Source organism: Symphalangus syndactylus, chromosome 8 (assembly GCF_028878055.3).
Source record: "Symphalangus syndactylus isolate Jambi chromosome 8, NHGRI_mSymSyn1-v2.1_pri, whole genome shotgun sequence".
Classification (NCBI taxonomy): domain Eukaryota; kingdom Metazoa; phylum Chordata; class Mammalia; order Primates; family Hylobatidae; genus Symphalangus; species Symphalangus syndactylus.
In genome coordinates, this window is record NC_072430.2 from 149,901,952 (window position 1) to 149,926,706 (window position 24,755).

The following is a 24,755-nucleotide window of genomic DNA, read 5'->3' on the forward strand; positions in this document are numbered from 1 at the left end:
ATAGTGAAGCAAAATTAGCAAATTTAATAATGATAAGTTCAAAACTACACCTTTCATATGTAAACATGTGCAATAGTTAAAACTATACATTTTATGTTGCATAAATATATAATACAGTATGATAACGCATAAGAATGATAAACACCTTCAAGACCAAAGTTAGGAAATTACAAGACTACAATTTAGATGGTTACTAGGTGGAATTTTAAATCAGAGGTTACTCCTAAATCCCAATTTTTCCACAGTTGACAAAATACGGAGTTAAGAAAAATAAACTTAATGATTTCCAGAATGAACGCTTTATTCAAAATGCTACGTAATTACAATTCTAATAAACTTGCAAGGGAATCCAGTCACCCAGAAATTTTGTATGCCTTTCTCCTACATCACGAAAGGGGAAGATTTAATTACCAACTTTGCATTACTTAACGTCAGACACATAGTATCAGAGCTAAAGAGAAATTTAAGAAACACCTAACTCAACCTCTCTATTTTAAATGACCAAATGAGTTGAGAAGGTTACAATGGCATTTCTAAGTTCATATGTAAAAACAGAATTTTGATGACAATGGCAGTTTAAGTACTAATAAACACTCCTTGAAAAGTTACTGTAATCCAGGTTATTTTACTGTGCTAAATGCCTTACATTCTTTACCCAATTCAGTTTCCACAGAAATCCTATGAACAAAGCACTTCCAAAATTTACCACTTCACAGCTAAGAAAACAAGGCTTAGAGAAATGCTACACGATCCCCTAGTCATGAGGTTAGTAGGTACCACTGTGGAGACTGAGGCAAAACAGGACGATTTCAAAGCCTATGCTCTGAACAAGTAAACACTAAGCAGGAATTTAGTTCTAGATCTCCCAGTTGTAGTCCAATAATCAGCCAAAAAATGGTGCTGAGAAGAGGGGAAAGAAAGATGTCTTGTATATGGAGCCTCATATATTTGATCCCAAATAAATCTTCAAATTGAAAATCATTAGAGCACAAGGCAATAGAATTATTAGTTTCTAAAATCATCAACCTTTCCCAAGTTGAACATACAAGTATATTTTATCATACATATACTATATGTGTGTATAACGTGTGTTTATCTAAGTATTCCTGTGGTTTATATATCTGGATTTGGAATTACAAGTGTTTTGTGGTTTATTATTTATTTATTATTATACTTTGAGTTTTGGGGTACATGTGCACAACGTGCAGGATTCTTACATATGTATCCATGTGCCATGTTGGTGTGATGCACCCATTAACTCGTCATTTAGCATTAGGTGTATCTCCTAATGCTGTCCCTGCCCCCTCCCCCCACCCCACAACAGTCCCCAGAGTGTGATGTTCCCCTTCCTGTGTCCACGTGTTCTCATTGTCTCCCTCTGTTGCTCTGGCTGGAGTCAGTGGTGTGATCATAGCTCACTGCAGACTCCAAGTCCTAGGCTCAAGCGATACTTTTGCCTCAGCCTCTCAAGTAGCTCGGACTACAGGCACGCACCACCATCCCCGGCTAATTGTTTTACAGAGATGGGGTCCCACCGTGTTGCTTGACTGGTCTCAGCCTCCTTAAGTCAAGGGATCCTCCCACCTAGACTTCCGAAAGCACTGAGATTACAGGTGTCAGCCACCTTGCGTTTTTTGATTTCTTCAATTAATTTTACTTATACACTTGATTACACAAGATTAATTTTGTGTACATAATGAATCTCTTTTGAGGTTTAAGTTACTGATTAATTAGAGTACCACTTAACAAGCGTGTCATCCCAGCACTTTGGGAGGCTGAAGTGGGCGGCTCACCTGAGGTCAGGCATGAGCCACCGTGCCCGGCTTACACACATTCTTTTCACTCCTGCTTTCAGATCTCTATTCCCTTCTAATTCCAGTGGAACCACTTTCACTTAGTATCAAAATATCCAGATCCACTCATCAAAGTGTAAATAATCCTTCAGCAAATTACCTTTGCAAATCTACTTTTATGTAATATTTCCTTAACTTCTTCTTACCTACATCCAGTAGTCATTTTACAAGGCAGAATATTTTCTATTTTATATAGAACTGAGGCAGTATTTGAAAAAAATCTCAAAACACTCTTCAGGAAGGACTGGCATCTAAAACACCAGTTCCAATATATATTTTAGTAACATTTTAAAGGACAGATGGTTTTCAAAATGTTATTATAATTTAAAAAAATGTAACCTTCCTCTCTGAGTTCATGTTTATGGAAAACTAATATTTCATAAATGCCAAGTTACTATGATGTATTGTCTAAATGCTGCCCCTGACAATCTATAAATGTAAAAATCATAACCTTCTAACTAACTTTGGTATTAGTCAACAACTGTGCTGATGAAAAGCAAAATCAATTCATTTAAAAAAAATTTTCCATGAAAAAAAAAACAAGTAACTTGTAAGTAGTAGCGTAGATGAACCAAAAAATAAAGTAACATTAACCAGAAAGACATGCCATGGATTTCTCTAATCTTTTTTTGGAACACACTTTTCATGCATATGAAAATAAAAATTAAATATAAAATGCCTACTTTATGTATGTACTTTTACTTGTGTCTATTGTTCTTTAAAGGTTAAAATAACTCCTAAAGCCTGCATAGCTGAGCCCATTGTGCTCTTCTGCCCATAAAATAGATTGGATGTGCAGTGAAAGAGGTATAACTTAGGCTTTCAGATTAGTTATGACGATGGAAACACAATTCTATTCAATAGTGTTCATGTTGGTCTTTGAAATGTTTAAGGTCACAAGGCAAAAGAGAACAGACTTTAAGAATGTTCGTGTATTACTTCTCGTCTTACCCAATAGCTAGATTAGTTCAATAAGGCCAGTGTTTTGGAGTAAACAGCATTGTGAAATGTGTCGCGGAGTCCGGAGGCTCCACCACCTACCTCCAGGTAGTTGTTCTGTCCGGTGGAGCCTAGACTAATACCTTAGGAGATGCATTACATCTACAGGTACCAACTAGGAAGGGTAGTCTTGAATTAAATGGCTTTAGACACGTTATAAGAGCAAATCGAAGCTTCCAGGTATTAGAACTACTTCAATCACAGAGCGTCTCTGGGTTCTATCTGTGGCCAGCATCATGTCTCTGTCTGCCCTCCCCGAATGCTTTCTCTCATCATGTGGATCTTCTAGATGGTTTTATTCTTCCCCAGCCAGCCAACTTGATCAACAAGCCTAGGTATATTAGGTATGTATAAAGTTGGTTCTTAAATAAAGTCCATTACTGTATCTAGGTAAGTAATGTCTTCAGACTTACAATTTCATTGATATCTATAAAGAGTGACTCTAGTTAGCTTCTAGTGTCAGTTTTCCTAGCAGCTTCTTTAAAAAAAAAAATCCTCTCTGTAACAAAGCTTCCTTGCAAGTATTGCTGTTGGCAATAGTCCTCTTTACTGAAATGCTTATCCGGTGAAACTTGCGCTGTGCCAGTGAGCCTGCAGGTTGATGGTCCTTTTGTTCAACTTCTCCATTATAGAGCAACCTCTCTGATCACCCTTTTAAAACTAAAGACCAAAGAGTCAAATGAGATCAGGAAGTGACCAGAGCTCACAGGTCATCAACTCCTCTTCTTAGCATATTATAGCACACAGTCTAAGCCCGAAAAACACAGCAGAACCCATTACAGCTCTCGAGTTCCAGTTATTAACATTGATTTTTTTCAATGGAAAATTTTCATTAGAAGCTATCACAGGACTCACATTCAGTAATAACTTAGATTAGGATACATACTGGAGCCTTTGTCCTTAGAGTAGGTACCACTGAGTCACTATTAAAAGGAGTCTTTTTGACCTTAGTAAATTCTCACAGGGCTTATCTCAGTCTAAACTGTAACTGGCCTTTACTAGTGATGTCATGTGTAATTCAAATTAATATTGTAATGTATATAAATTGTATATATAGTATAATACATGCATGTATTTACATTTATTTTATTTTATTTTTTAATAAGATGAAACTTAGAGGTTAAAATATGACTCTAGGCCATTGTGCTTTAGAATGAAGAGCACAGACATGGGTTGCAAATGTAAATTTTGGCCCAATTTAATTTCTGTGACAAATTCATTAATGTCTTCAAGGTTCAGGCTGTATGTGTGAGACAAATGAAAACAGCTCTAAGATTCCTGAAAACCCTAAAGTATTAAAATTCCACTCTGCCATTAGTTCAGATAAATCATTTGCCAATTTGCCCCACAAGAACCAGGCATCTTTAAATGGTAACATAACATGCACTTCTCTCTCCCAAAGTGTAGTGCATAAACGTTCTGCTTCTGAATAACACAGGATGCCTGCTAAAATGTGCTGTCAGGGGTATTAGTAAGGAAATGTTGTATCAAAACTTCTGCAGATGTGGCCCTGAAATACACATTGTAATAAATCCTCCAGGCCTCTCAAGTTAGGAATAACTGGTTTATAAAATTGTACTTACTTAAAAATTATAGATAAACAGATTTTACCAAAACCCAGTTTTTCTGATCTGAATGAAATAAGGCTCTATATTCAGACTGACTTTTCAGTGAAAAACAACTTAAAATAGTGACAAATCATGTATAAGTTTAAATGAATATAACTAGGAGACCTGAAAACTCAGGTTTAGCAATCATCTTCCAACAGTTTGAGAGCCCACAGGAGCCACAGAGCCCTCATGTCTCCCCAGAGAAGCGGGGTGATTCTTCCCCCTAAACACCATGCAATTCTTCTTCTTTTTTTTCTTTTTTGAGACGGAGTCTCGCTCTGTCACCCAGGCTGGAGTGCAGTGGTGCAATCTCGGCTCACTGCAAGCTCCGCCTCCTGTGTTCACGCCGTTCTCCTGCCTCAGCCTCTCGAAGTAGCTGGGACTACAGGCGCCCGACACCACGACTGGCTAAATTTTTTTGTATTTTTAGTGGAGACGGGGTTTCACCGTGGTCTCGATCTTCTGCCCTCGTGATCCGCCCGCCTCGGCCTCCCAAAGTGCTGGGATTACAAGCGAGAGCCACCGCGCCCGGCCAACACCATGCAATTCTTGAAGTGAGTGAAAGCATTCCTGCTCACACTGATACCCTCTCAAGTGAACTCAAAGTTAAGCCATCTCCAGCCAGACCAGATACCCTGGCCCATATCTCATTCATTAATATATATTGAGAAGCCTTTGTTTCTTGGAAACTACATGAAGTGAATAGGCTGTGGACTCCACTGGACCTAGTGGTCTATATTTAACCAATTCCCTTCACACATATGTATCATATGCTCTCTTAGTTACGGAGCTGCAGTGGTGAATAAGAAAGCCACAGTCCTGTACTCCTAGGGTTTCAATTCTGAAGACGAAGACAGGCACAGAAATCCAACTGAGCAAAGTGAAGAGATTATTACAAAATGTGTTCACATGCAAAGTGAAGCAAGGGACTGAATATCCAACAAGGGTGTTGGGGCGAACATTAGATATAATCTTAATTCACATTATATAAGATTCATACATATAATTTTTATATATAGATATATTAATTTGGGCCGGGCGTGGTGGCTTATGCCTGTAATGCCAGCATTTTGGGAGGCCAAGGCGGATGGATCACTTGAGTCCAGGAGTTTGAGACCAGTCTGATCAACATGGCAAAACCCCATCTCTACTAAAAATAAAAAAGTTAGCCGGGTGTAGTGGTGTGCGCTTGTAGTCCCAGCTACTCAGGAGGCTGAGAAAGGAAAACTGCTTGAACCCAGGAGGCAGAGGTTTCCGTGAGCCAAGATTGTGGCACTGCACTCCAGCCTGGGTGACACAGCAAGACCCTGTCTCAAAAGAAAAAGAAAAAAAGAAATATTAATTTGGATTATACAGACTCTAACCACTTCTTTCAAGTGAGAATATTTAAGCTAAGACCTGAGAATAAAAAGAGTTAGCTTTTCATACAATACAGAAAGATTCGTCTTATAGGAAAAACCCCCAGTGTTCAAGGACCCTAATATATGAGCAAGATCTTGGCATGTAGAAGAAACCTGTGAATTGGATGAAATGAAAAACTGAAAAGTAGGAATCTGGATGAAGTACAGAAGGGAGAAAGAGTAATGTGAGACGTGGCTGAAAGAGAAGGATATGTGAAACAGTACAGGTCTTCATTAGTAATGATGAGGAACATAAATCTTAGTCCAAGTACACCAGAAAAGTGGGAGAGTTGGAAACTGAAAGACATGTTAAGAGATCACTTTGGTTTCTCTGTAGCTAACAGGGTGTCGGAGATAAGAATTAAAGTAAGTTGACTAAGGATGACCTAAGAAAATAAGCGTAGGTAAGAAAATATGTGGCTCTGGCTAGGCTGGGGACATTGGAAATCAAAATAGGTGGAGGAAATTACAGATGTATCTGGAACCAAAATATTCTTTAAATGAATGTTGAATTGGATATTGTCAGAATATTGAGGAAGGGCCAAAAATGACTTATAAGCATCTAGCATGGCTGGCAGTGCCACTTACTATCATGTGGGAAACCAGGACATGTTACCTCTGAATTATTCGAGTGCTATTGTCACGTAAATCATCAACTCCCAGAATAAAGGTCTGGACCAAACTCTAAGACTGGAAATTATGAGCTGTTTAGTAGTGTTTAGAGCTTAGAGAGAGTATGTGTGTGGAGAGAAAAGAAGAGCAATTAGGACAGAACCCTTAGAAACATCAACATTTAAAATTTGGGAAGAGAAAGAGAAACAAATAAATTGTGGGAAAATGAAGCTCAGGGTAGTTGCAAGGGAATGCTAAAAATGAACTATGGCATTTGAGGAGGAAAACGTGGAAACTGAAAGCAAGAGAGTACGGATGGATCGTGAGGGAGCAGCAGCATCTGTGTCCTAAGGAGAGTCTCAGTGAAAATGAAGGGTTGTAGGAATGAGGACATCTGGGCCAACGAGCTGGCAAGGAGTGATGTCCAGGAGGCAGAATATTTGCATCTAGATCCTGGTGGTACATACCCTTATAGAAAATGTTTCAGATTTGATGACAATAAAGTGGAGGAAAGAAAAAAAGTAATGGAAATAAAGATGTCAAAAAACGGGGAACCGAGGTTTGTACTGGTCCTTTCACGTGAAAGCTGAGCCACTAAAATGATGGCTGAACTTGCCTGAAGATGATATTGAGCAAAAGATCTAAAGCCTTAAATAAATGGCAAGAGGCCAGGTGCAGTGGATCATGCCTGTAATCCCAGCACTTTGGGGGGCTGAGGCAGGCATATCACCTGAGGTCAGGAGTTCGAGACCAGCCTGGCCAACATGGCGAAACCCCGTCTCTACCAAAAATACAAAAATTAGCTGGGTGTGGTGGTATGCACCTGTAATCCCAGTTACTCAGGAACCTGAGGCAGGAGAATCACTTGAAACCGGGAGGAGGAGTTTGCAGTGAGCCGAGATCACACCATTACACTCCAGCATGGGTGACAGAGCAAGACTCCATCTCAAAAAAAAAAAATAAATAAGACCAGAGTGCCCAGGAGGGAGGTCTGTTGATGATGGTAATACCAAAGGGGCATGGCTGATATTTCCAAGGGGTTTGAGTTTCAAAGGAACAGTCTAATTTGCAAGGAGCGGAGAAATTAACAGTCTAGAAGTTGTAACGGGAACCAAGAACAACCACCTCGGCTTCCAGCCATAGGTATGTGGAGGGTGAGAAAAAGACCTGTCTCAATTTATGAAAGCTAGAGGAAAAACTGCACTTTAGTATCAACCAACTTTTGTTTTAAGATAATTACAAACCAATATGGAACTTAGCAAGAGTCAATTTTGACAGTTTCCTGCAGCTTAGTAAATTCTGCACAAAATTAAGATTTAACACAAAAGTAGAGAAAAATTTTAATGGCATAGCACATTTCTTCACAATTCCTTAAACCAAATAATTCCCTGTTCTTCTAACTCTCACCTTACACTATCAACTAGGCTTCTTATTCAATGAAAGGTTTAAGTCTACTAAGACACACACACACACACACACACACACACGTCTTATCCAGCTGCAGATCTCATTTTTGAAGGTACATTGAAAGTACATAGATCATTCTATAATCATCAACTATGAAGATTGTGAGCAACTGGAACAAGTATTCTTGGAAAAGAAGTTTCCTGTGTATAAGAAAAAAAAGAGTCCAACTCTGGGAACTGACTTGGCTGAGTCATCATTATATGCCACTGGCAAGAAATCAAGAAGTAACTCAGGACTGATAAACTTTGTTAAAGGAAATGGAAACAGCCTATCTGTGAGGCTTAATTCTTGATAATCTGGCCAAGATATAGCATCTGGATAAGAGTTCACTGACTCAACTAAATTTTGTGAAGGTGAAGTACTTGTTAAAATGAAAGATCTATTTAGAGAGAAATAAGTAGACATAATGTCTGCACTATGGATAGGTGTATACCTGTTTTTTGCAAAAACAGTTTGTATCTTTGAAATGCTGGTTTGCCCTGGACAGAGCTAACTTAAATAGAGACCAGGCGCGGTGGTTCATGCCTGTAATCCCAGCACTTTGGGAGGCCGAGGAGGGTGGATCATGAGGTCAGGAGATCGAGACCATCCTGGCTAACACGGTGAAACCCCGTCTGTAGTAAAAATGCAAAAAATTAGCCGGGCATGGTGGCGGGCACCTGTAGTCCCACCTACTCTGGAGGCTGAGGCAGGAGAATGGTGTGAACCCGGGAGGCGGAGCTTGCAGTGAGCCGAGATCGCGCCACTGCACTCCAGCTGGGTGACAGAGCGAAACTCCGTCCCCAAAATATATATATATAGTTTTTTTATATATATATGTATATATACCCAAAGGATTATAAGTCATGCTGCTATAAAGACACATGCACACGTATGTTTATTGTGGCACTATTCACAATAGCAAAGACTTGGAACCAACCCAAACGTCCAACGATGATAGACTGGATTAAGAAAATGTGGCTGGATACATATGTAACAAACCTGCACATTGTGCATATGTACCCTAAAACCTAAAGTATAATAAAAAAAAGAAAAAAAAAAGAAAATGTGGCACATATACACCATGGAATACTATGCAGCCATAAAAAAGGATGAGTTCATGTCCTTTGTAGACACATGGATGAAGCTGGAAACCATAATTCTCAGCAAACTATCACAAGGACAAAAAAAACCAAACGCTGCATGTTCTCACTCATAGGTGTGAATTGAACAATGAGAACACATGGACCCAGGAAGGGGAACATCACACTCCGGGGCCTGTCATGGGGTGGGGTGAGGGGGAGGGACAGCATTTGGAGATATACCTAATGTAAATGATGAGTTACTGGGTGCAGCACACCAACATGGCACATGTATACATATGTAACAAACCTGCACGTTGTGCACATGTGTCCTAGAACTTAAAGTATATATATATATAAAGAGAAAACCATTAAAGAAAGGCTATAATACACAGGAACACACAGACATACATACACCTGTGTGTCTATATCTTCAGTTATCACACTTTTTCTATACAGACTCCACACAAGACAAACATGTTACATTTTATGAGAAACTATAAGTGGAAAGAGGAGAATTTGTGAAATCAATATAGAATGTTCCTTGTTTAGCATAATTCTAACTGTTTCTCATTAGAGGTCTGAGTATCAATCTGTATTATATGTGGCCATGCTGGCATTTGGGAAATTCCACAAGAAACTTTTTAAATATGAATTTGGAAAAGGGAAAAGGATTTTTAAAGTGTCTTTTTTTGTTCTGCATTCTATGTGGAACATCTATTTTGTGCTAACTGCTCGTGTTAGCTTGTGATTGCCTGTGACTATGTGGAAGATATACTTTACGTGACTATGTGAGCAATAGTCTTAAAGTTAAGAAGTCTAAAATTTGGTTGGTTTAGTTGCTAATTAGGTAAATTACCTTGTAATGGTTACTTAACCTCTCAAAGATTAATTATCTTCAGTGGTACATTGAAGGTTCCATTCATATTGATTTTAGTAGACTTATCCTACTAAAAAGTAAATTTAACAGAAATTATTCTAGACCTCATTATTTCAGGAGACCCCACCCCAGCTTTTATTCCTAACTTCAAGAAATGCAGAGAAATTTAAAAATTCGATGTTCTCCCAATTCAACAGAATATAACTGAACTAAATCGATTTATGTATAATTCATTATTTCAACCTTTAACGCTATATCCGAGCGGTTTGTTTTCACCATAAAGTTATAGCTGTTTAGGCCAATAATTAAAGAGGACCTTGATAGAGAATGACAAGAGAGGATGATCACCCTATTGTCTATCTTCCAGCTGTTTTCAATGCCCTGAAGTTTTATTCACACCCAAATATTAGAATCTTATCTGAGAGAGCGTACTCAAATGATGAATCATGCTAATTTCTCAAGAAAAGTGTTACAGAATAATAAATGCCTTTCTGGTCAAAGCACTGATGCTCTGGAAATAATCTTTATCCAAATGAGGTACAGGAATTGTTAGGACTATTAAAAGTTTGTATATGATATCTGCCAGGTTCGACTGAGCTTCACTTAAAATCTACCATATTAGGGCCAAGTGTAATGACTCAAATTAGTGAACTTAAAAATTGTTTTAAAATGTTTCCTGGAGACATTTCAAATATTGCTCTCTGATTTATCACTGTTACTTTTGCTGAATTCAATTTGATGCCAAGATTTATTCAGATTAATCAAATGCCATAAACTCTGATACCTAATGTTCCTTAACACCTTAAGAACTTTTAAACAGATCAAATGTTGAAGATACGCTTTTAGTGAAACTGTACCTAAGCACATGAATTCTATTGAATATAGCTTTTTAGAAGACTAACAAAGAAAGAAGACTTAGGAAATTCGGAAACATTTTTTAAACCTTCTAGAGGGAATTAAACTACTGAAAAATAATTTCAATTGGTGAATCTAATGGCATTAATCAGAAGATAAGAAAAAAGTAACCATAAAACTTTATGGGGGTAATATTTGCTATGAGGATCAGGAAAAACAACTAATGGATATTAGGCTTAATATCTGGGTGATGAAATAAACTGTACAACCAATCCCATGGCATAAGCTTACCTCTGTAACAAACCTACACTTGTACCCCTGAACTTAAAAGTTAAAATTTAAATAAATAACGTTGTGCTATTAATTTCAACCAGAGCCTTTCCAAGGTGCAGGGAACTTTTGAGAATTTTATTTCTTGCAAAAGGAAACTTGATTCCTTGCTTAGGGCCTTCCTAGGAAAACCTCTATTCTTTGGAGAAGCATCATACTCCTACAAGATTTAAGGACCATCATATTTGTCAGACTTTTTTTCTGTTTTACTGTGAGCAGTTTACAGAACATAAAGAAAAATCAAATCCGAAGGTGCACTACACGTGTTTTATCAAAAGGAACATTTTTGTGTACTTTTAAGAAAATACGACAAATTGAGTTTTCTGACCTATTACCAAGTTAGACATCTTGAGTGAATTGAATCTGTTGTAATCCGGTTTGGTTTTCATCCCATGGCTCCGGAAAACTGACATTTATCTCCAATTTTTCAAATCTGCTTCTTTCCAGTACCTCATCTATACGACTATTATAGTACTTTTCATCTGCTTTTACCACTACACTATGGCTGCATTACTTTTAACACAGTGTCCCACATGTTACCCATTTCTACCTTATATAAAGAGTAGAAATTGAATTGTAATTGAGTATGCAGTTGCCTCATATTCAGGTCTTCAACTGAAATAACTCCAGCTATCTCAAAACTTCAACCCTCTCTGGAAGTATTGGACCAAATTATCTCAGATTATAGCACTCTCAGGCTAAAATTACTAATGCTTCTATAGTTTCAGAGACTGTATCAGGTTATTCAACACAACATTCCATGCACCATTCCAGCCTCATATAATCAGAGGACACTTAGACGACTTTAATAGCCTTCAAAAGACACCCTCCTCTTTTACTTATATATATATTTATTTATCTATTTATTTAATGGAGACAGGGTCTTACTCTGTCACCCAGACTGGAGCGCAGTGGCATAATCACGGTCCACCGCAGCCTGCACCTGCCGGGCTCCGATCCTTCCACCGCAGCCTCCTGAGTGGCTGGGACCACAGGCGCTGCCACCACGTCTGCCTGGTTTTTGTATTTTTGTGGAGATGGGGTTTCACATGTTGCCCAGGTTGATCTGAGACTCCTGGGCTCAAGAGATCCACCTGCCCCGGCCTCCCAAAGTGCTGGGATTACATGAACGAGCCATTGTGCCCAGCCGGTCCCGCCCGGTTTTTAACCTTCGTACTGTTTATATAATCATCCTTCACAAAATAGAACACTTCATTACTCGATGGTTCTCATTATTCTAATATGAAGAACTATATTAAGAAAATAAATTCCTGGCCGGGCGCGGTGGCTCACACTTGTAATCCCAGCACTTTGGGAGGCCGAGGCGGGCGGATCACAAGGTCAGGAGATCGAGACCACGGTGAAACCCCGTCTCTACTAAAAATACAGAAAATTAGCCGGCGTGGTGGCGGCGCCTGTAGTCCCAGCTACTCGGGAGGCTGAGGCAGGAGAATGGCGGGAACCCGGGAGGCAGAGCATGCAGTGAGCCGAGATCGCGCCACTGCACTCCAGCCTGGGCGACAGAGCCAGACTCCAGCTCAGACAAAAAAATAAATCAATAAATTTCCAATATTTCCTAGCATATCCAATTTAATTCTATACATCACATAAAAATAAAAGCCGTCTTACTGTGTTAGTTTCTTACTGCTGTTACAGTAAATTAACATAAACTCAGAGGCTTAAAACAACACATTTTTTTTCTTTATACTTCTGGGGGTCAGAAGTCCAAAATGGGTCTTAGTGTGCTAAAATCAAGGTATCATCAAGTGTATATTTTGTCTAGAGATTCCAGGAGAGAATTCACCAGGTTTGAGGGGTCACATGTATCCCTGAGCTCTTGGCCTCTGCACATCTTGGACACAGCACATCACTTCAGCCTCGGCTCCAGTTTCCCCAAGCTCTTCTGCTCACTCTGGTCTCTCCGCCTTCCTGTCTGAAGGTTCTTTGTGACTACAGTGGGCCCACCTAGATAATTCAGGATAATCGCTCCAGTTTAAGGTGAGGTGATTAGCAATCTTAATTCCACCTCTAACCATAATGCTTCCATGCTGCCTAACAACACATTCAAAAGGTCATCCTGCTAAGGGTCATTATTCTACCTACACACTAAGTGACTGAGAAAAAGTAAAGTTATCTATCATGCCTTACCTATGGCGAGGAAATAATAACTTATAATGATTTATCTACGAAAACCTGTTTTTAAAAGCTTTGGTCCTAGTCTATTGATTAAAGTTTTGGTATATTCCAGATAAATTTCATGTCCTTGATGCTAACACATTGTGCACAGTAGATGGCCTTTTTAAAATAGTACTGCATAAAGGAATATTTAAGGTTGTCTGGACAATAGAAAAGGAACTTTAGTTGCTATGCCACAAAAGGCCGGATTTCTGCACATTACACCTCCTACCAGTGCACACATGTGCCAAACTCCTTCCTGAAAGCCTGGTTTATGTTTCCTATGTGCTTAGCAATAGTTTTACTCTCACGACTGTTTATATTAAGTCCTATTTTTTAAAGCATATCCTCATTTGTTTGTTTTCCTGAGCCTCTGAACTGGATTTCATCTGGTATGTATTGCACAGGTTTGCACACTTGATTGTACGCTACCTTAAAGCATCCTCTTGTGTTCTGGACACGGTTATTTTTCTCCATGGTAAGGTGATAAGTTACTTCTCTGAGGACTTGCCACCTTAGAATGCAGTGGTGACATCACCTGCTCAGGCTCTGTCTGCAATGTGGAATTTAGTATTTTCCAACTTCTGGTCTAACTTGAACTTCATAATTAAGCAGAGCCGCCTTTTGAGGGAACAGTAGGGTGTCTGCCCCTAAACGTCTGTGTAAATGCAGAGACACATTTGGGAACATAACTGACTTTTATGTACAGAAGCCAGATGCATTTCATGCCCATGCATGCTTAGGGAAGCAAGTTCATCTCATCTATCACAATAAGCATCTGTGCCACTGAATTCCACTGCAGGATACTTTTCACACTTAGACAACAAAACATTTAAGGAAATAAAAGCTCTTTCCAATAAAAATGTGCATCAAATACTGTGTGTATGTTTAAAAAAAAACCTTCCTCTATAAGATAAGGCCACAGGAACTACTAAAAAAGCATTCTTGAAATACATTTTCTGATAGGAATCTAGGCCCTTGCCTTATATAAGATTTAAGGAAAGTGATGTGTGTGTCTTTATACTTGAAAGGCTGTTTTCAACAGCAAAGGGTATGCTTTGAGGTATCAATATAGTTTTGAGAATGCAAAAGTTTAAAAGAAATGGAATGCATATTCTCCAGGTATGAACATGCAATTGTCATTATTTTCCTACCATCTACTAGATTAGAAACAGAAGAAAAATTATGGAAATGTCTGTTTTCCCTCAATAGGAGTACCTATTTATTAAAGTTAATTAATTACTATTCTTTAAACATTTTCAAAATAGACTCATAAGTGACAACTTTCAGAGAAAACAAGGGTTTTTGGATGTAAATATTTACTTATAACATGGATAAAATAATTTTGTTAAATATTAACTCCATATTCATAATGTTCTCTATTGTTTTTGCATTTTGTTTAACAATAGAGAATCTAAGACATTTAGTGTTCATGAGTTTCATACAGTTTCCTGTCAATGTACTTTGTCTTTTTTTTATTGGACTACTAATCATTTATTTATGATTTGTTGGAACTACTCATATTTTAAATATGTCAAGTGAATTGCAAGCACTTGTTGCTGATTTGATATTTGCTTTTTACACATATTCATTGTATCCTCTGAAAAAGAAAAGTTTTATATTTTAACAAATTCCAATCCATAATTTTTTTTTTAAATTTTCTGTTATTGGTTAGGGCTATGTTTGGATATTTAATTTTAACCGTAATGTTGCAAGTGATATTTGTCTATGGTATTTTTTCTTTATATTTTGAAAAAGTGTATTTGACATCCACTATGGAATTAATATTTATTAATGACATATTATACCTTTGTGCAACTATAAAATACATATAGCCAATTATCTGAACACCATTTTATGAACTGTTTATCACTTATCCACTGATTTGAAACACTATCTTTATCATATATTGGATTTTAGGTTTATCGAGATTATGTAACATGAAATTATTTAATTATGAAATTATGTGAATTCAAGCATGACAGTCAGCTCTTCTTCCCCACCACTACCCTGTAAAAGGATGGATGGAATAATTGCTTCCCTATGGCTTAAGTGTATGAGAGGTATACAACATGGTCTTGATGAAGTGGGAACTACACAGAAACTGTTTTTGGTCCTGAAATGTACTCCAGCTTTACCAATTTGTTCTACACATATACCATTGAGGGTAGAAGCTGAATTTTGCTAATGATTATATTTACACTACTTAACATTGTGCCAGATACTGAGTAGATGCTTAGAAACATGTTTAATGACTTGTTTTATTGCTAGAGACCTAATTATCTGCTGTAGTGGTGCTATCTCATTCAGAATCATTTTGACCAGCCTTTCTCCATCATGAATAAAACACTTATTTACACACTTGTGTACATGCACATGTGCATAGAAACACACACACCCTTTGCAGAGACAAACTGCATCGAAAGCATGTACAAACATTATAGTATTTTTGTTGATTCTGACCTGATTCTGATTCTATTGTATACATTTTCATTCTGATCACAATAACAATAAAAATAGAAAACTATAAGTTGTGAAGCTGGAAGATGCAGAACATGAAAGATCGAATTACCAATTTTTTTTTCTATTTTCTTTAGTTGGCTGCTGATAAAATCAGAAAAGTAATGGACACAAAAATGAAAGTATGCAATGTGTGTGCGTGTGTGTGTGTGTGTATCACATGCACTCGTTTCCATGATGTACATATGGAATTTCATAACCAGCCAAACTAAGCTTCATAAGTGAATGAGAAATAAAATCCTTTACAGACAAGCAGATGCTGACAGATTTAGTCACCATCAGACCTGCCTTCCAAGAGCTCCTAAAGGAAGCACTAAACATGGAAAGGAAAAACCAGTACCAGCCACTGCAAAAACACACCAAAATATATAAACCAATGAAACTAGGAAGAAACTGCTTCAACTAATGTGCAGAATAACCAGCTAACATCATGATGACAGGACCAAATTCACACATAACAATATTAACGGTAAATATAAATGAGCTAAATGCCCCAATTAAAAGACATACACTGGCAAATTGGATAAAGAGTCAATACCCACAGGTGTGCTGTATTCAGGAGACACATCTCACTTGCAAGGACACACATAGGCTCAAAATAAAGGGATGGAGGAATATTTACCAAGCAAATGGAAAGAAAGAAAAAAAAAGCAGGAGTTGCAATCCTAGTCTCTAATAAAACAGACTTTAAACCAACAAGGATAAAAAAGGACAAAGAAGGGCATTACATAGTAGTAAAGGGATCAATGCAACAAGAAGAGCTGAGTATCCTAAATATATATATATGCCAAATACAGGAGCACCAGGATTCATAAAACGAGTTCCTAGAGACCTACAAGGAGACTTAGACTCCCACACAATAATAGTGGGAAACTTTAACAACCCACTATCAATATTAGACAGATCAACAAGAAAGGAAATTAACAAGGATATTCAGACTTGAACTCAGCTCTGGTCCAAGTGGACCTAATAGATACCTACAGAACCCTCCACCCCAAATCAACAGAATATACATTCTTCTCAGCACCACATAGCACTTATTCTGAAATCAACCACATAATTGGAAGTAAAACACTCCTCAGCAAATGCAAAAGAATGAAAATCATAACAAACAATCTCTCACACCACAGTGTAATCAAATTAGAACTCAGAATTAAGAAGCTCACTCAAAACTGCACAACTACATGGAAACTGAACAACCTGCTTATGAATGACTACTGGGTAAATAGCAAAATTAAGGCAGAAATAAATAAGTTCTTTGAAACCAATGAGAACAAAGACACAACATATCAGAATTTCTGGGATACAGTTAAAACAGTGTTTAGAGGGAAATTTACAGCATTAAATGTCCACATTAGAAAGTGGGAAAGATCTAAAATAGACACCCTAACATCACAATCAAAAGAAGCAATGGAAAACACATTAAAAACCTAGTATAAAACAAGAAATAACTAAGATCACAGCAGAACCGAATGGGAGAGAAACACAAAAAAACCTTCAAAAAAAAATCAATGAATCTAGGAGTGGGTTTTTTGAAAAGATTAACAAAATAGATAGACCGGTAGCCAGACTAACAAGGAAGAAAAGAGAGAAAGATCAAATAGACACATTAAAAAACGATAAAGGGGATATCACCACTGATCCCACAGAAATACAAACTATTATTAGAGAATACTGTAAACACCTCTACACAAATAAACTAGAAAATCTAGAAGAAATGGATAAAGTCCTGGACACATACACCCTCCCAAGACTAAAGCAGGAAGAAGTCAAATCCCTGAATAGACCAATAACAAGTTCTGAAATTGACTCAGTAATTACTAGCCTACCAACCAAAAAAAGCCCAGGACCAGATGTCTTCACAGCCGAGTTCTACCAGAGGTACAAAGAGGAGCTGGTACCATTCCTTCTGAAACTATTCTGAACAATAGAAAAAGAAAGACTCCTCCCTAAATCATTTTATGAGGCCAGCATCACTCTGATTCCAAAACCTGGCAGAGACCCAATAGAAAAAGAAAATTTCAGGCCAATATCACTGATGAACATCGATGCGAAAATCCTGAATAAAATACCGGCAAGAGAATCCAGCAGCACATCAAAAACTTATCCACCACGATCAAGTTGGCTTCATGCCTGGCATGCAAGGCTGGTTCAACATATGCAAATCAATAAACATAATCCATCACATAAACAGAACCAATGACAAAAACCACATGATTATCTCAATAGATGCAGAAAAGGCCTTCAATAAAATTCAACACCCCTCATACTAAAAACTCTCAATAAACTAGGTATTGATGGAACATATCTCACAAAAATAAGAGCTATTTATGACAAATGCATAGCTAATATCATGCTAAATGGCCAAAAGCTGGAAGCATTACCTTTGAAAACTGGCCCAAGCGTAGGATGCCCTCTCTCCCCACTCTTATCAAGATAGTATTGGAAGTTCTGGCCAGGGCAATCGAGTAAGAGAAAGAAATAAAAGCATGCAAATAGGAAGAGAGGAAATCAAATTGTCTCTGTCTGCAGATGACATGATTGTATATTTACAAAACGCCACCACCTCAGCCCAAAAATTCCTTAACCTGATAAGCAACTTTGGCAAAGTCTCAGGATATAAAATTAATGTGCAAAAATCACAATCATTCTTATATACCAATAACAGACAAGCAGAGAGCCAAATCATTAGTAAACTCCCATTCACAATTGCTAAAAAGAAAACAAAATACCTAGGAATACAACCTACAAGGGATGTGAAGGACCTCTTCAAAGAAAACTACAAACCAGAGCTCAAGGAAATGACAGGACACAAACATATAGAGAAACACTCCATCCTTATGGATAGGAAGACTCAATATCATGAAAATGGCCATATTGCCCAAAGTAATTTATAGATTCAATGCTATTCCCATCAAGCTACCATTGACTTTCTTCACAGAACTAGAAAAAAACTATGTTAAATTTCATATGGAAGCAAAAAAGAGCCTGTGGAGCCAAGGCTAACCTAAGCAAAAAGAACAAAGCTGGAGGCATGACGCTGCCTGACTTCAAACTATATTACAAAGCTAAAGTAACCAAAACAGCATGGTGCTAATACCAAAACAGATATATAGACCAATGAAACAGAATAGAGGCCTCAGAAATAACACCACACATCTACAACAATCTGATCTTCAACAAACCTGACAAAAGCAAGCAATGGGGAAAGGATTCCCTATGTAATAAATGGCGCTGGGAAAACTGGGTAGCCATATGCAGAAAAGAGAAACTAGACCCCTTCATTATACCTTATAAAAGAATTAACTCAAGGTGGATTAAAAACATAAATGTAAAACCTAAAACTATAAAAACCCTAGAAGAAAACCTAGGCAATATGATTCAGGACATAGGTGTGGGCAAAGACTTCATGACTAAATCACCAACAGCACTTGAAACAACAGCCAAAATTGACAGATGGAATCTAATCAAACTAAAGAGCTTCTGCTCAGTAAAATAAACTATCACAAGAGTGAACAGGCAATCTACAAAATATGAGAAAATTTTTGCAATCTATCCATCTGACAAAGGTCTAATATCCAGAATCTAGAAGGAACTTAAACAAATTTACAAGAAAAAAAAACAAACAACCCCATCAAAAAGTGGGCAAAGGATATGAACAGACACTCCTCAAAAGAAGATATGTATGTGGCCAATAAACATATGAAAAAAGCTCATTATCACTGTTCATTAGAGAAATGCAAATCAAAACCACAATGACATACCATCTCACACCAGTTAGAATGGTGATCATTAAAAATTCTGGAAACAGATGCTGGAGAAGATGCAGAGAAATAGGAACACTTTTACACTGTTGGTGGGCTTGTAAAATAGTTCAACCATTGTGGAATACAATGTGGTGATTCCTCAAGGATATAAAACCAGAAATACCATTTGACCCAGCAATCCCATTACTGGGTATATACCAAAGGATTATACATCATTCTACTCTAAAGACACATGTACATATATGTTTATCATGGGACTATTTACAATAGCAAAGACTTGGAACCAACATAATGCCCATCAATGATAGACTGGATGAAGAAAATGTGGCACATATTCACCATGGAATACTACACAGCCATAAAAAAGGATGAGTTCACGTCCTTTGCGGGAATATGGATGAAGCTGGAAACCATCATCCTCAGCAAACTAACACAGGAACAGAAAACCAAACACTGCATGTTCTCACTCATAAGTGGGTGCTGAACAATGAGAACATGTTGACACAGGGAGAGGAACATCACACACTGGGGTCTGTAGGTGGGTGTGGGGAAAGGGGAGGGAGAGCATTAGGACAAATAGCTAATGCATGTGGAGCTTAAAACCTAGATGACGGGTTGATGGGTGCAGCAAATTACCATGGCACAAGTATACCTATGTAACAAACCTGCATGTTCAGCACATGTATCCCAGAACTTAAAGTAAAATTTTAAAAAATGAAAGTATGCAATATGTGTATGTGTGTGTATACATACATATAAAACAAGCACTCATTTTCATTATGTACATATATGCACATTATGAGTGTGAATATATGTTAAATAATATCCTATCAGTTTTGTATTTGTAACACATATATGTACATGCATATACAACAAATAGAGGTGTTTTGCATAATAATTTCATTTATATTCATTTCATCAGCTAAGAACTAAAAAGAATTTAAATCAAAATCAATTATTCATTTACAGGTGTTTTTAACCATCATCTCCCCCTTTATCTTCACTTTTATGCCTCCTTGTATTGCCATTTTGTGACTTTTTTGCCATAAATTATACATATTTGGAACAGTCACTTTAAGAAATTCAATCTTTGGATAAGATCTCTAAGATTGATTTAGTATGAATACGTGTGTGGGCACACACTTGACAAAGAAAGGTCAGTTATAAATATATGTGTACACTTATCAAAATAATTCACATAAAATCTCTGAATAAAATTATCTGTATGCTTTTTCTGTCAATAAAAGCAATATAGTATAATTCTTGGTAGTAAACCTGTTTGTTTTCATTCTGTTGCCTACCATGTGAGCTGCCATGTTGGTATAAAACATCGATCATTTGATATTTTACTACAGCAAATAATAGTGATCCCCACGAAATAATAAATAAATCAGTGAGTTTCACGGAAATAAGTTTTTGGATGGATCAGATAATTTGAAGTTGTTAGTTTATTCTCCAGCAAGGTGAAAGAAAAAAGCTGTTAGTTTGTTCTCTATCAGGTGATCGAAGATGAAAACTAAAGTTCTCAAGGCCAGTGCATAATAACGGTGCCGTATTCTGTGCATCAATCACCATTACCAAATACCTATATTGCCAAATATTTCATGTACCGCTTTAGTGGTGATTAATCAATGTGCCATGGCACTGAAACTGAAACGAGACTTTGTAGTACAAGTGATATTCAAAGGGTTTTGAAAATTTATCAGCTCTATAGATATAGATGAAAATTTATCATCATCTATCTAGAAATCCTGTGTTTATAAATGTTACCTAGCCAAATATTGGTTTTATTTACTTAATATTTAGAAAACATGAGTTTAGTAAAAATTGTTCAGATTTTCTTAATGTAGTGTGTGAAATTACTATGTAATTATACAAGAAATATGCTACACAGCTGAATACACAAACAGGTCAGCAGAGGGAGCAAAAGGTGCCTTTCCACTATAATCCACAGCAACATCACCCGCTCTTCTCTCTACATCATCGATGTATGTTATCTAAAGTCCTGTGCAAATGCCACCTCAACACGAGTCCTCTAGCCTTGCCTTCTTATCAGAAGCAGCTCGAAAGCCCCGATAATTCTAGAACCACTGAAAAATACACACTTGTTGCAAGGATTGAAAAGCCTCATATTGCAAATTCAGAATTCACAGTACTGAAAAAATTCATAATTTTTTTAAAGCTACAATACTGTGAACTATACAAAATGAATTATGTTGGGATCCGATGACTCTCTTCATTCCAGCCTATCTTATATTTTCTCATTCATTTCTCCACATAGTCACAACAACAGACTCACTATTACATTTCATTAATGGCTATTTTATAATAAATGATCTCAATAGCATTTCTGAAACCTCTGCTGTTCTGGTTTTACAGAACTCTTGAATTTTTGAATGAGTTAGTTTTTGATTGAAAAAGACCTGACTCTTATGCTTAGAAAAGCCATCATTTCTTTCTGTAAGCTTTCCGTCTTCTATAAGCTTTACATGTTCCATAAGCAAACATTCGCTGGTTTTGTGATCAAACTAGAGAGGCAAATTCAGTTAATAATAACAACGTCATTTATCATCCTCAAATCTAGTGTTATGGATAATACGATCTCCACAAGGAGACGGTTGCACGAGCGACAAGAGAAAGACAATCAACAGTCTTTTACTCATACCAAGATATGTCCACACACACTTGTTTCAACAGTCAAAGTAACGCCATATGTCCCCAGTGATGTGGGTGGGCAAAAGGAACAGTTGGCCTGCTAATGAGGGCCATATGTACACGCAGCCTATCGTACCATCCTTCTTACTTATGGTTGCTGAAAACTCAGTGGAAGAGCTTGCTCTGAGGAATGGCATGGCTGGAGGAGGAGAGGCTTCCTTAAGAGCAGGAAAGGACCATTTGTTGTACAACTACTGTATCTCTGAAACTGGGAGCTAAAGATACGCATGTACGTTACTCATTCTTATTAAGAGTTACTTACGCATCCGTAGAGTTCTTTACTCCAGTTTCACCTTCTTTCACGAAATTCTTTTGCATTTATGTGCAAAGGGATTTTGGGCCCTTTTCAAAAATTACTTTTCCTAATCAATCTTGTTAATTTGATGTTCATTTACATCGGCTTCTCTTTATTTTTAGCTTGATTTCCAGAAAAATTATACTTTCTTTGACATTGTTAAATGTTACAATATTAAAAGAAATGAAAAAGACTTAAAAACTTAGAATATTTGAATGAGGGTTTCTGGAAGGCAGAGAGAACAATAAGGCAAAAGTACTTACTGCACTACTGTTCCAAAGTAAAAGAAAAACAAAGATTTTAAAAATGATTATAGCAGCTTTGTATCTCAACCAGGGTTTCCTTTGAAATTTCTACAACTGCAAACACTATTCAGCAATTTGCACTGATTATAAAATTTATTGTTTTAAGGTCAATTGTGATACTATGATCAGATAATATAATTTACTTTACTCTTAATGGCTTCATTTTGACAACGGAGGGAGCTTTCAGGAAGGACAACGCTTCCTGCACAACAACCAGTAAAGCAGGTCACATCCATTTTCAATCTAATTTTAAGAAAAATGAAGGACAAACTACTTGTGAGGCAGCAAGAATTCATTTGCATTAAATTAATTTGAACAGGGCATTTCAAGTTCTCTCTGGCAACAATGGAATAAAGGGGAAAATGAATCTATCTTATGCAATGATCCTCTTCTAGGTTACAGAAAGATTTGAAAGGCTGACATGACCATTGCTAAATTTCTTCTAGAAGTCTATGATTAGTGTCATAGATATAACTCATGAGATAAAATATTCACAAAGAATGTCTGTGAACTGCATCAATTGTGATGGAACTACTGTCTAACATCCCTTTGAAAAGTTATATTCTGCAAAGGTTAAAAAAACACCAACCTTTCGATGCTTTCTTATATGGATGAGCTTTTGTCAACAAGAACTAAGCTTCACAATTAAGCACTATGGAAGATAATGTTCTAGGTTAATTTAAACCTAACTAATCCAGGACTTGGCCTTGATAAATAATGGGTTTAATTAATATTTTTGACCCTAGCAGTGCAAATACTTTTACTTATATTTTACTAAAGCTAGTTTTGACAAATCTAAGGGTATTTAATTTATCAGTATCTGTTGTCAGATGAAAACTTCCCCATCAATACCTTCTAATGGTTCAAAAATAAACTGTTACCCCCACAGATACATTGTTTTTCCATGCGTAAGCAAGTACATTAATTTCAGGGTCTCAAGGCATAAAAGTGATATTACCACTTGTGATAGGCTGCATAATAGTCCCAAAAGATGTTCTTCACCTAATCTCCCGGCCCTGGGAATGTGCTGCCTTACACAGCCAAAGGACTTGTAGATACGATTCATTTAAGGATCTGGAGACAAGGTGATTATCCCAGATCATCCACGTGAGTCCAAAGTAATCACAGGAGTCCTTAGATGAAGTGGAGAGAAGGACTCAAAGTTAAAGGAGGAGACAGCGCGGAGACAGAAACAGAAATAAAAGCAACGCACCTTGAAAATGGAGGAATGGGGAAAAGACAATGAAGACAGGTGCCACCAGAAGCAGAAAATGCAAGAGAATGGATTCTCCCCTCAGCACCTCGAGAAGGAACCCACACTGCAGACACATTGACTTAGCCTAATTAAAGTGATTTTGGACTTCTGACCTTTGAAACTGCAAGACAATAAATATGTGTTAAGTTATGTAAATGTGTCGTAATTTGTTATAGCAGCAGTAATACAACTAATACACCACTACAATAAGCAAAGGAAATAAAGTGCAATAGTGACAAACTTAAGGGTTTCCAGGAAAGAGAAACGAAGTGGTAAACTCAATCACAGGATTATATTAGTAACTGTAGTATATGTTACTTGCTTACCCTTTCAATCACATTATTGCTGTAATTATCATTATCATCCAATCAATATGATTACACCAGTATGTATAACTTAGACATGAAAATTTTTTTCTATTTCACTCTTCCCATAATTCCATGCAGCTACCCCTAAGCAACTATGTATCTGATGAAGCTAATATTTTCAGGGAAAATCTTCCATGTTAAGCAGAAAATTTACATCTAAAATTAAATTCTTTTAAGGCAGTCTGGGGACAATACCTAGAAAATTCAAACATTACTTCTCAAGAATACCACTAGCAGTGAGTTTGTGACGCTATCTTCCACCAACTGAATCAAAATTAATTTTAAATA